A 12,027-nucleotide genomic window follows, 5' to 3' on the forward strand; every position below is an offset into this window, starting at 1 on the left:
TCCAAACTAGAGGGTTTATTGATAAACCCGAGGTCTGCTTCACAGGATCACTGGTTGCTGTCTCCTACTCAGAGTTTGAACAGAATAAGCCATTTTAAGATTCAAGTCCTTAGCCTAATCCTTCTGGAATTTCCACAGGCTCCAGATGGATCTTAGGTAGCACAAGGCAGATTCTCAAAGGGGTCCACAGTTTAAAAAAAACAAAAATGTCCAGACCATTGCTTTAGAGCCATTTGTGGTTTCTCCTTAGAAAAAATGTTCAGATGGCATACGTGGCCACTAAATTCTACGTTAACATTTCAGGAGGGTCACCGATTTCCTGAATCCCGCTCAGGAATTGCACGGCTGGTTAAGAACTCCTGGTGAAGCCGGGCTCGGTGGCTCAGCCTGTCATCCCGCGCCTTTGGGAGGCTGAGGTGAGTGGATTGCCTGAGCCCGCGGGTTCGAGACCCGCCTGGGCAGGCGAAACCTCATCTCCACAATAAAATCGAAAACTTAGCCGGGCGTGGTAGTGCGCGCCTGTAATTCCGTCTACTCGGAAGGCTGAGGCGGGAAGGATCGCCGGAGCCCAGCAGGTCGAGGCTGCGGTGGCCGGGAGCGGCCCCTGCACTCCAGTCTGGGCGACAGAGCGAGACTCCAGCTCAAAAAAAGAACTCCTGGTGACAAGTGTTTCGGTAAGTAAAAACTCAAAACAAAGACCACCTTGGACAGGAGGGTCAGGGAAATCTTCTGAGCAGAGGTCACCTAGGAGCAGATTGAGCCGGCGCAGGTATGTGAGCGCGCTTCGGGGAAGAGCCAGCAGCAAGTGCAAAGGCCCGAGAACGTGCTGGCGGGTTCGACGTGCATTTATCCAGTCGGGACACACCCGCATTGCTCTTCTCGGCCGCACTTGGCCCTCTTGTGCCGCCGCCGCCTCCCTCCCTGTCTCCCCGGGGCCGCAGACTTCCCGAGTGCAGGGGCCACGCGCCCTCCGCCCCCAGCCGGGGCGGCGTCTCCGACTCCTTCGTGGGGCAGCGAGCCGCGTCCGGAAAGCCGGGCTCCTCCTGGTCCGCGGGTTCTGCCACTGGGTGGGGCCGGGTCGGTCAGTGGCGAACTCGGAACGCGGGCGCCTGGACGCAGGAGGCGATCGGAGCGGCCTGCGGTTCCGGCCCCCGAGCTGTCTTCCTTTCCTTCCCCCGCGCTCCTGCCCCCCCCGCCCCCTCCGTCCCCACCTCTCCTCTCTCCGCGGCCCTCCCCTCCAGCACGCCTGCGACCTCGGACGCGCCCGCTCTTTCGGTCGGCGCCTGCGCAGACGGGCGTGGGACGCGGGGTTTGACCCCGCCCAGTACCCGTAGTCGGCCGGAGTAGCCGGCCGCGGGGGCCTGTGGGAGAAGATGGCGGCCGCCGTTCGCCCGCGGGTCGTCCGGGCTCTGCCAATGTCGCGTAAGTGTCACGGGGAGCCGCGGTCCCTGGCCGTGATTCCGAGACGGGGATCGAAGGCTCGGGAGCAGCGCCGAGCTCAGCGCTCACACCGACTTCCTGGGCCTCCGAGCGCCTCAGGTCCGGCGTCGCCTGTGTCCGGAGCTGCCCCTTATTTTTCGTTTTTAGTTGCGAAGGTGTGAGGTACCGTTCAGGGTTTGGCATGCAGATGTCCGTTGCGCGGGCGCCCTTGTTGATGAGGTGTGCCCCCCTTCTCCTTTTCCTTTCCTCTTCCCCGGCTCGCATATTACGTTGTGCCCTTTGAAGGGGACAACAGGGTCTCGAGCAGCGGGAAGCCCGGAGGAGAATGTAACGGGACTCGGGCAGCCTCGGGAGAGTCCGAGTTCTGATCTGCTCGGAAGGGCTGGGGGGGCGGCTGATGAGAAATATTTGCACGGGGCGCGGGGCTGGGGGACGGGAGAGGGGAAAAGGGTAGAGGAGAGGAGGTTTTTCACGGACTGACTTTATGACCTGGTGCAAACCCTTGGATCGGTCTCGGTTCACGTTCTTCGTGGCGCAGTGGAGGTGATAATATCACAACCTCAGGGAGTCTCTGAAATTAAGTGAAGTGGTATTTATGAAAGCGCCTTTTTAACCAAAAAGGTCTCAACATACGGAGAGTGAGGTTAGATCGCGACTCTGGGGCCAGGGGAAGGGACGGGGCGTTCGTGGGTAGAAGAATCGGGAGCTTGGTGGAAAGGAGAGTGACAGGGGAAGGGTATCTTAGAATTTGTCAGCATTGTTCATTTTCCCTTTTATTCTGTTTGGATTTGCTCTCAGTACTCAAATTGAAAGCATAGATTTGCTTTTCTGCTCACAAAGAGGCTAGACAAGCTAGGAAATTAGGAATTCGGTTACATCTCAACCATTTTTTCCTCCTCTACTCGTTCTGAAACGCGCCTCAATCAGCCCCCCAAAGTTGTATTTTTCCATAGTGTATTTTAGTCACTACAGAATATAATTTGCGCCCCAAATTCGCTTATGTCAGAATTACTCATAGAGCTTTATTTTTAAAAAAGCAGTAGCAACGCATTGTAGAGCTATTTGTTCAGAATATTTGAGGTTTTTTTCCTTTGAACCTTAAGTTTTTTTAAAGCACCATAAGTAGTTTTGATGTTCAGCTTGAAGTTGAAGATAATTTTTTGTTGTGTATCTTGGGCAAAACTACATACCACTGGGAAGGTCATGGCACATCAAGGTCGTGACACATCATTTTTAGTGGATGGTTTTGTAGCCATGACTGGCAAGGCCATGACAATCCAGGACTCAGCATGGGAACCGAATGAAGACACCCTTCTGGAAGGCAAAGCCCCAGAAGGGATCCATGTGTGTGGCAAAGCCCCACGGAAAGTCTTGAGGAAAGTTCTACATGAATGTCCTGTGACTCATGGTCACCTATTTGTTCCCATTATGTTGTTCAATAATAAAGCAGTTAATGCTTCACCATTGGCCATGCCTTAGGAAAAGCAAGTAGCAACCCAACCGGTCACAATGACCCAACCAATTACTCCAAAACCTACTGTGACAAAGTGTACTTTTAACGGTTCTACTTTATGTTAAAACTATGGTATCGAGAAATGACAGAAACTGAGGAACAAACTAAAGCACACACAGTTAAGCCATACAGACAACACCAGAGTAGCCACAAGTTTAAAGCTTTGAAACAATATTACAAACCCTTGCCAACTGTTAGAGCTGGCCCCCATATACGCTATAATATGAATGGTAGAATTTGGTGGGCATTTAGAGGAAAGTGTAGTATACAAAACTTAGAATGGCTTGACCCTCCACTACCTTATACTGGTGCATATGATGATAATATGGTTAGAAAAGTCTGGACAGATGAAAAACATGTTAAATAAAAGAATATCTTTATCGGAAAAAATAAAACGCAGTGGGCCCCCTTGGTGCCTGCTTTCTAAAACCCAAAAAGGTCAGCACTTAGTAAAAAGTAAAATGATTGGTATATATAAATAAATATAGACACTGCCTCTTCACAGATAGCGACCTTTAAATTAAAACTATGTAAAGGTTATATGCCTAACACCTTTATATCTATATAGACTATTTACCTTTATAAAGTATAAGTTTTACTTTCCACTTGCTAACCTTTTGACTATTAACCTTGCCCTTTTAATAAGTTACCACTTCCAAGAACAGCTAGTTTCTTATATGTAGACATTATTAAACCATATAATTATCAGAATTGTAAAATCATTAGTACATCATACAATCGTTTCGATATGTTTTGATTGTTAATTTTTTCCTTTACTGTTAACTTTCTGCTAAGTGTGTGCCAAAAATTATGTTATAAATAAATCAGCACTGGTGTGCTTCAGTGCCAGAGTGCCTGAAAAGAAAATCTGGTCACGACTCTTCCTTCCCTCGCCTCATCATGCCTCCTTCTCGGGTCCCCGTGAACCCCCCGGAGCTGGCCTCTGGCACATGACTTCTCAAAAGGCACTTGATCGTTTTTGTTAAATGATTACACTGGTGTGGCATAAGGTAGATTTTGAATGATAGTAAGTACTAACCATAGTTGAATATCTGCTAGCCATAGCTGTAGATTATCAGTTTGTTTCTTCCACTGACATCATAGCTTGTGCTATGTATAACCACTCAACTTTATTGTCTGTTAAAGTACGCTTTTGAGTAAACTCTGGAGAGACAAGACTAGTGTGTAACATAATTCAAATACTGTGGGACAAAACTGTGTAAAACAATTGTATACAATTAAGTGTGGCAAGACGATTAAGTGTCATAGTATATCAGAAAAGGAAAAGATTAGTATCATTTAACTTAGGGAGGATTGGAAGTCCAGTGGAGAGTTGCAGTGCTTGCACTGATCTTTTTAGGTTGTTAGGATCTGGAATGTCAGAGAGGCTGGGCGTTTGCTAATGGCAATGGCAAAGAGGTGAGAATGGAGATAGGAGGAGTTTGGGAGGCAATGAATGACTATATCTGGAATAGTGGGAAAGTAGGACTGAAGAAAGTTGAGTATATTAGTTAGGATCAGATAATGGAAGCCTTTGAAAGCCTAGCAGAGTTGAGACCACTGGTCTCCAAAGGGAGTTGTGCAAGAGGACCCAATAGGATATGAAACAAGTTCTAATATAATATTAGAACTCTAAAAAAGTTAACAATAATAACAGTAGCTAACACTTAATGTATTTCAAACTGTATGCCAGAAGGATGCTAGGTGCTTTCATATATGCTTTGAAATGTATATACCATATTTGTACTACATAGAACATTTATATAATTTTTAAATAGATACTTATAAAAATGAATGCAGTGGGCAAGCAAATATGACTGGACTATTGGTTTGGACATTGCAGTAGGAAACTGTGTAGGTTTCCGAGCAGAGGAATATAATGACTGCATAATGAATAAATAATGTTATTCTCCTAATGGTGTTATAATAAATGGAAGAAATGGAGAGACTGTGGCCAAAGGGGTAGTAATTCCTATTTATTGAGCACCATTACTTGCAAAACACCGTGACAGATGCTTTCCCCTGTGTTATTAGTTCTCATATCGCCTTTCTAGTTGTTTTCTAAGGAGCTCTCTGAGCTCCATGAGGCTAGGAATTTTGTCTTTTTTACTGTGATATGGTTTCTAGAATAGTGCTTGGCCGAAATGTTGATCCAACAGGTAATCTTGTGAGGCCAGTGTAACATTACCTTTTGAGGAATTTCAAAGCAGTAATAAGTGAAGCACCTATTTTTTATAGAGTGTTTAATGTGTGCTACCTAATATGCTAAATGTTTTATGCACATGTACTTGACTCCTCATACCAGTCCTTTGAGTTATTAATTCCTCACCTCCAATAATCCTTCCCATTTCATTGGCTCTGCTGTCTTTTCTCTGTCTTTTATCGTGTCCTCACTTCCTTACTCATCACTCTAATCATTCCCTTTCATATGTTCTCAACTCATAAAAAAATTGACCCCAATTAAATAAGCTTTCCACATATTTCCTGACTGCCCCTAAACAATGGAGAATGGGGCTAGGGGAAACACCAAACTAACTGGCCTTATTTTAAATCAATGAATACCAAGCTCAAGCAGATTTTCAATGCTACATTTTTTTCTAGGAAATTTGCTTACTCTTTCTTCATAATCATTATTTAACATTGATGGTTTCCGAAATTTTCTAACGTGTGCTTTTGTCTTATTCTCAGTTTTACAGAGAAATATAGGAATCAGATGAGACAGTCTTTTTCCCGCCAAAGAGCTAGTAACTGACCCGTGATGATGCTCTGCTTTTCCTCTTGTTTTACAGTGAAGGAGCCTCTTCTGCCCTGATCTTTGGCTGCTTCCTTCACTTTGCATTTGATCCCATTCTCTCATACCTACTCATTCCCTCTCCTGAATTGGTAATTTTCTTCCTCTACCATCTAAATCCTGTCGTTTCCATTAGCCTATAAATATGTTCTGTCATATTTTTAAAAATAAGAATAAACCCTTCCCTGTCTTCTTGTCCCTCTAGTCCCACTTCTCTTTGCCCCTTCCATCTTATCTCCTTGGGATTATCTGTCCTTCTCTCACTGCTTTCTTGCCTCAGTCTCATTGGCCTACTTCATTCTAGCTTTCATCCTGGTAGTCTCCTGGTAAGGTCACCTACAAGCAGCAGCCCCCAGATTCTGTGGTCCTCTGACTCCTTCCTGCTTCTCTTTCCAGCAGCATTTGATAGAGTTAGCTATTCTCTCAGAACACTTTATTTGGTTTCTGGATACTGTTTTCTTTGTTTTATTTCCTTCTATTTCGCCGGGCTGCTTTTCAGTCTCCTTTACTGGCTCTTTGGAGTAGTCACTAACCTCTCTGAGCTTCTCATCTGTGAAGCTGGCGTAAAAATTGTATCAATTAAAATTAAGCCCATTAAGCAGTTAGAACAATTCTGGGCACTAATTTGGCTGTTAATATGATGTTATTCTTTTGTTATTATTATGTGTCTGGCCTGTGATGTTTGCTTCTTGTCATTTTCTTTGTGATGTTTGTTTTTAATTCCTGTGGTTTCAGTCACTATTCGGTGAGGTAGGCTATTTCTTCAATTCCATAGTTTTGAATAGGAAAGAAGTCGTCCCCAGAAAACAAACACAGAATTTTTTTGAAGAAATTTTTATGTCTCTTTTCAGGGTTTCCCAAGTGTACAAAGCACCAATGCCAAGTCCCAAAGTTTGTTGATTGAACAGAAGCTCTTCATCACTTTATTTATACCTTTTAGTTGTTTCTAATTACATGAAAATTGAGCAACTTGTTCTAAAACTCTGTACTAAAGAAATTAGACTGGACTTGAACACTGGAGTGTTTCTAAGGAGATTTACATTTTACCATATGAAGAATAGTTGTCAAGGCTGGGTATGTTTAACCGCTAAGGGAATACCTAGTGGAGATATAATGGCTACTCTTAAATGTAGATGAGGGATTAGATTGTTGCTTGTCATTCCAGAAGAACATAGGGTTGAAACCTGGGAAGCGGTCACTGATTATCCCTGTGGTCGGACCTTCTTTTGATTGAATGGCTCCAAGCTGAAGGGACTGCTACCTTAAGCAGTGAGTTTCCCAACCCTGCAGGTGTTCAGGCCAAAGCCAGACAGTTTTAGACGTAAACCTTGGTGTGCCAACTTTGAGGGTTCCTCCTATTTCCAAGAATCTGAGTCTGTGAAAAAGAAATGGTGAGAACTTTGGCAAATCACTTGCTATTAACCTTTCTAAAAGTCAGAAAATCTTTTCTCAAGAGCTTCACTCCTTTTATCGTCATTTTTGATGGTTTTCAGTGTTTCTATTAAGTATGATCTGCACTCTTTTTTTAATGTTCTGTACTGACAACCTATATACCGCCAACCTGTCATTGTTCATTAGTCATCAGTTTCAGAGTCTGTTCCAGGTAAGTCTTTTGCTCTTGCCCTGTGCTGGGCTTGTTCATTCCTATGGCTGCATTAACGTAGGTGTTATGTTTCTTCTGGAATTCTATTCTTTCTGTTACTCCTCTTGAAAGCCTTTCTTAAAACACTTTATCCAGGTTTCCAGTCTCATGATTATATGATTTCTTGCTCCTGTACTTTGTAATCTCAGTCCTTTCACCATACAGGTTTAGACTCTCTTAATTAGTAATGGTGTAATTACAGACAAACAGTTTAATGTGATCTATCTTCTCAGCTAAGTTATATCTTATAGGGTAGGCAATTTACTTTCTAATTTTTATGTGTTTCCTCATGCCCTGTGGATTCTGTGTCGCAACAGTTTGTGTTTATTGTTGTTGTTGGTATTTACATTTCTAAAGTACTAATTGCAAAGTAATGTTATGAGATCTAAGGAAAGAAGCTATTTGCATTCACTAATGCATGAGATATAGATGAACATGTGCCAATTTTGTGTACTCTAGGGTTTTGCTTAAGGTTCTACTATCACTGCAATCGCCACATGTGTGTTTCATGGCTCACCCTGTCGCCACCTTCATCATGCTCTCATACCTCATGGAAAGGTGGGCATTCCTCCGTCAGTGGATTTGTGGCCACTGTGTTTGAAGCAACTGGATTCCTGGGCCACTGTGTGGTCAACCACCTTGGTGAGTAAAGTTCCTTGAGTTCGGTGCGCTCCATCACCATTGGTTAGGACTGCTTGATGAGACCATAAGCTGTGTTTCTCTTCATTTTGGCAGTATTATGAATTAATCCTGTCTTGGATTTATGTAACTTTTTTTTTTTTTTTTTTTTGAGTTGGAGTCTCACTCTGTCGCCCGGACTGGAGTGCAGTGGCCGCTCCTGGCTACCTCAGCCTCCACCTGCTGGGCTCTGGCGATCCTTCCACCTCAGCCTTCCAAGTAGCCAGAATTACAGGCACGCGCTACCACGCCTGGCTGATTTTTTGATTTATTGTAGAGATGAGGTCTCACCAAGTTGCCCAGGCGGGTCTCGAACCCGCGGGCTCAGGCAATCCACTCACCTCAGCCTCCCAAAGGCACGGGATTACAGGCCGAGCCACCGAGCCCGACTTTTATGTAACTTTTATCTGCTGTGACATTAAGAGCACACCCACGCCTCCTATATAAGATATTAAGATGTGAATGAGGGACTCTGAAAAATTATGACAAAAAAAAGTTATGGTAAAATATACTTTTTACTAAACATAATATCAATTCACATATCTTAAGTAGAATTTAAATATTTGCCAAATCACTGTTGTATAACATAATCCATGTTATGTTGATGTTGATCCTTGCTTTAATCCATTCTCTTTTAGGACGTATGGGGTCACAGGTGATAATACCCTATCGCTGTGACACATATGACATCATGCATCTTCGTCCCATGGGTGACCTGGGTCAACTTATCTTTCTGGTATGAACACTTATGAGTGATTATTGGAGATGAAAAATATAAATTACTAAGTTCATTTTTAAGAGTAGAGGTAGTATACTAAAGCAATGGTTTTGTCCCAGAATGGAATAAGGGCATCCTCCATTCACACGGTATTCTTTCGGCTGACTTCCTCGGTTACATCTTATGTTTTGGCATACAAGCTCTAGACTAGCAGTTGACAGATTTTTCCTGTAAAGAGCCAGATAGTACATATTTTAGGCTTTGCAGATCATAGAGTCTTTGTCATCATTACTCACTTCTGCCCTTGTAGCCTGAAAGCAGCCATAGACCATTTGTAAACAAATGGATGTGGTTGCGTTCAGATAAAACTTGATTTACATAATTAGAATATAGGCCAAATTTGACCTCTGAGCTATAGTACTCCAACCCCTGCTCTAGACCTGTGGTATCCAATGTGGTGGCCACTAGCCACATGTGGCTCTTGAACACTTGAAATGTGACTAGTCTGAACTGTGCTGCAAGTATGAAATACACACCAGATTTCAAAGACTTAATATGAGGAAAATACTATATAATATATCATGAATAAGTTTTTACATCTAGTACTTATGGAAATATATTGGATGCATAGGCCAAATAAAGTGTATTTCTTTTTTTTTTTTTTTTTTTTGAGTTGGAGTCTCACTCTGTCGCCCAGTTGGAGTGCAGTGGCCGCTCCCAGCCACCACAGCCTTGACCTTCTGGGCTCCAGTGATCCTTCTGCCTCAGCCTTCCAAGTAGCTGGAACTACAGGTGCGCGCTACCACACCCAGCTAATTTTTTGATTTATTGTAGAGATGAGGTCTCGCCAAGTTGCCCAGGCGGGTCTCGAACCCACGGGCTCAGGCAATCCACTTAGCTCAGCCTCCCAAAGGCGCGGGATTACAGGGTGAGCCAAAGTGTATTTCTAATGGGAATTTCAGTTATTTTTTGCTCTTTTAAATGTGGCTAGTAGAAAATTCAGAATGACATATGTGTCTCTTGTTATATTTCTATTGGACAGCATTTTTATAAACAGAAAAGTCTACATCTGTGGTTTTTTATGACTTGGTCTGCTTGACATAGATTTAACAAACAGTCCTTTCTGAGCATTCCCTTTGTCATGATTTAACCTACAGGCTCTTCCTTTAGGCCAGTAGTTGTCAAGGGGTAAGCAGCGGGGAGAGAGTGGGAAGACCCTTAAGCCAGTGATTAAATATATGGGAGGCTCTTGTGATTGACACAGTGACTGGCGAGCCATTCTGGTTTATTAGGTAGAGGCCAGGGAGGCTAAGTGTCCTACAGAGCACAGGTCAGGCCCTTTTCACAAAGAGTTGTTCTCAATTACCAGTAGCCAGCCTATTAATTACTATATTCTTGGGGCCTTGATGCCTGAGTTTACTGTGCTTATAGCTAACTTTCTACTTTTATCATCCTATATGGAACTAAGCACTTCTCTCAACACACTTTTCCTTTTAAAAAATGTTTGGTAAACATACTTAACATTTCTGGTATTATAGTCCTAATGATTATTTGTAATTCCTTTTAATTTTGACTTACTTTTAATTGCATTTTCATTTTACTTACTGAATGTGCACAAGCTAATGCATCTATTGTAAATATCTTGTTTCTAAAATGTTTTACTTTTCCAAAATCTTATATTCAGCTATTTTCTTGGTATTAATGTTACAGAAGCTTAACCCTTTCCAAGTTCATTATGACTGTAGTTTATTGGCCAGCTTGTCAATGCCTCAAAGTTAAAGTATTTCAAAAATGATACTAGCTTGCAGATGTAGAATCATTGGAATTGAGCCATAGGACATTTATTCCCTTCTTTCTACAGAAATTTTTACTGTGTATCTGACCTTGAACAGAGCTCTGAGTATGTTTTGAAGAGCAAGACCACAGTGTCTTATATTTAGTGTTTATTTATGTGTCTGTTTTTGAGAAGGGTGGACCATTTTGAGTGTGGAGTACTGATTCTCCGGTTTAGTTTTTGTCTGATACTGCTGTCTGAATGACCACATGATAGACCAACCTGAGGGGACTTTTTTGAGACTCGGTTCCCTTTTGATTTCTCTCCAGGGCTCCTGGGCCATTCGCACATATATGTGTCCCTTCTATGCTGAGTCATTTTGGGTTCTTCCCCTCCCAACCTTTTCATCTTTTCTAAAAAAATCTTTTTTATCTCTTTATGTGTAGAGCTACCTATTTGCTGAGTTTTTCACCCAGTATCCAACAACAATGTGATCATCAATTTTGTTGTACGAGACTGGGAAACCAAGTTAGTCTTTTACTCTCATTTTATTTCATTTTATTTTATGTTTTGGCATAAGTATCTGTCAGGGCTTAGTAGACTTTTATTGGGCATTTTATATATGACAGGTATTGACACTAAGTGACATTTTCAATTAGTCAATAAAGATTGATTGTACAACTACTTATATTCCCTGTGACAGCCCTTAGGAGATGTGGCAAGTCTGGTGCAAGCCAGCAGTGTGAGGTAGTGCCCCATCAAATACCAATGTGGGTTGTATTGGTATGGGTGATGTTACCACCTTGACAGAATGACCAGGGTTGGGCCTATTTAGATCTTTCCATTTGGAATGCTTCCTAACCTGCTCTACTGTTTAGCAAGTTGAACATTAGCTTTTCTTGTGGGGACAGTGTTCTAGATCTCTTCCCTGCAATGTTAATTGAAGGTGGCATGAGTACTGATTTGAAACAGTTTTTTTAGCCTTTGTATGGGTTATCAACAAATAATGTTTCAGTCTTACAGTTCCACAAAACTTTGTTCACATTTTTTATTAACATTTATTAAGGTTAGAATTAGATTTATTTATGTATGTCTGTCTCATCAAATAGTATATGTTATTTGGAGACTTAGAGGGTCTTTGTCAATCTTATGTCCCCCTTAGCGATTAATACAATGCGTTGCACAGAGTAGGCATTTGGTTAACAATATTGAATTAAATTGGTGACTAATTTTCTTTTTTTTTTTTTTCTTCTTTTTTTTTCCTTCTTTTTTTTTTCTTCTTTTTTTAGGAGACAATTTTATTTTATTTTTATTTTGAAGATGTAGAGTACAATTGAGGTTAGGTATACAAATGCTCTTTATGCAGGTGCCCTTGTTGATGAGGTGAGCCCCTCCCTTCCCTGGCAGTTTCCCTCAACTGCCAATCCCACCACCCCTTCCCTGCCAGTTTCCTGCTACTGCCGATCCCTTT

General features: G+C 42.5%; 1 pseudogene across 1 annotated transcript in view; it reads left to right on the forward strand.

Moving 5' to 3' along the window:
• Positions 1–1,367: 1,367 nt before the first annotated feature.
• The window catches only part of LOC103275549, a 41,663-nt pseudogene continuing 31,003 nt past the window's right edge, over positions 1,368–12,027 (forward strand). The window contains exons 1-5 of the transcript XR_002481263.1: positions 1,368–1,422; positions 7,859–8,028; positions 8,703–8,800; positions 10,493–10,523; positions 11,033–11,084. The product of XR_002481263.1 is annotated as an NADH dehydrogenase [ubiquinone] 1 alpha subcomplex subunit 9, mitochondrial-like (transcript). The remainder of the gene's footprint in view (positions 1,423–7,858; positions 8,029–8,702; positions 8,801–10,492; positions 10,524–11,032; positions 11,085–12,027) is intronic.

This window comes from Carlito syrichta, unplaced genomic scaffold (genome assembly GCF_000164805.1).
Source record: "Carlito syrichta isolate Samal-C Ts95f unplaced genomic scaffold, Tarsius_syrichta-2.0.1 Scaffold315540, whole genome shotgun sequence".
In the NCBI taxonomy this organism is placed as follows: domain Eukaryota; kingdom Metazoa; phylum Chordata; class Mammalia; order Primates; family Tarsiidae; genus Carlito; species Carlito syrichta.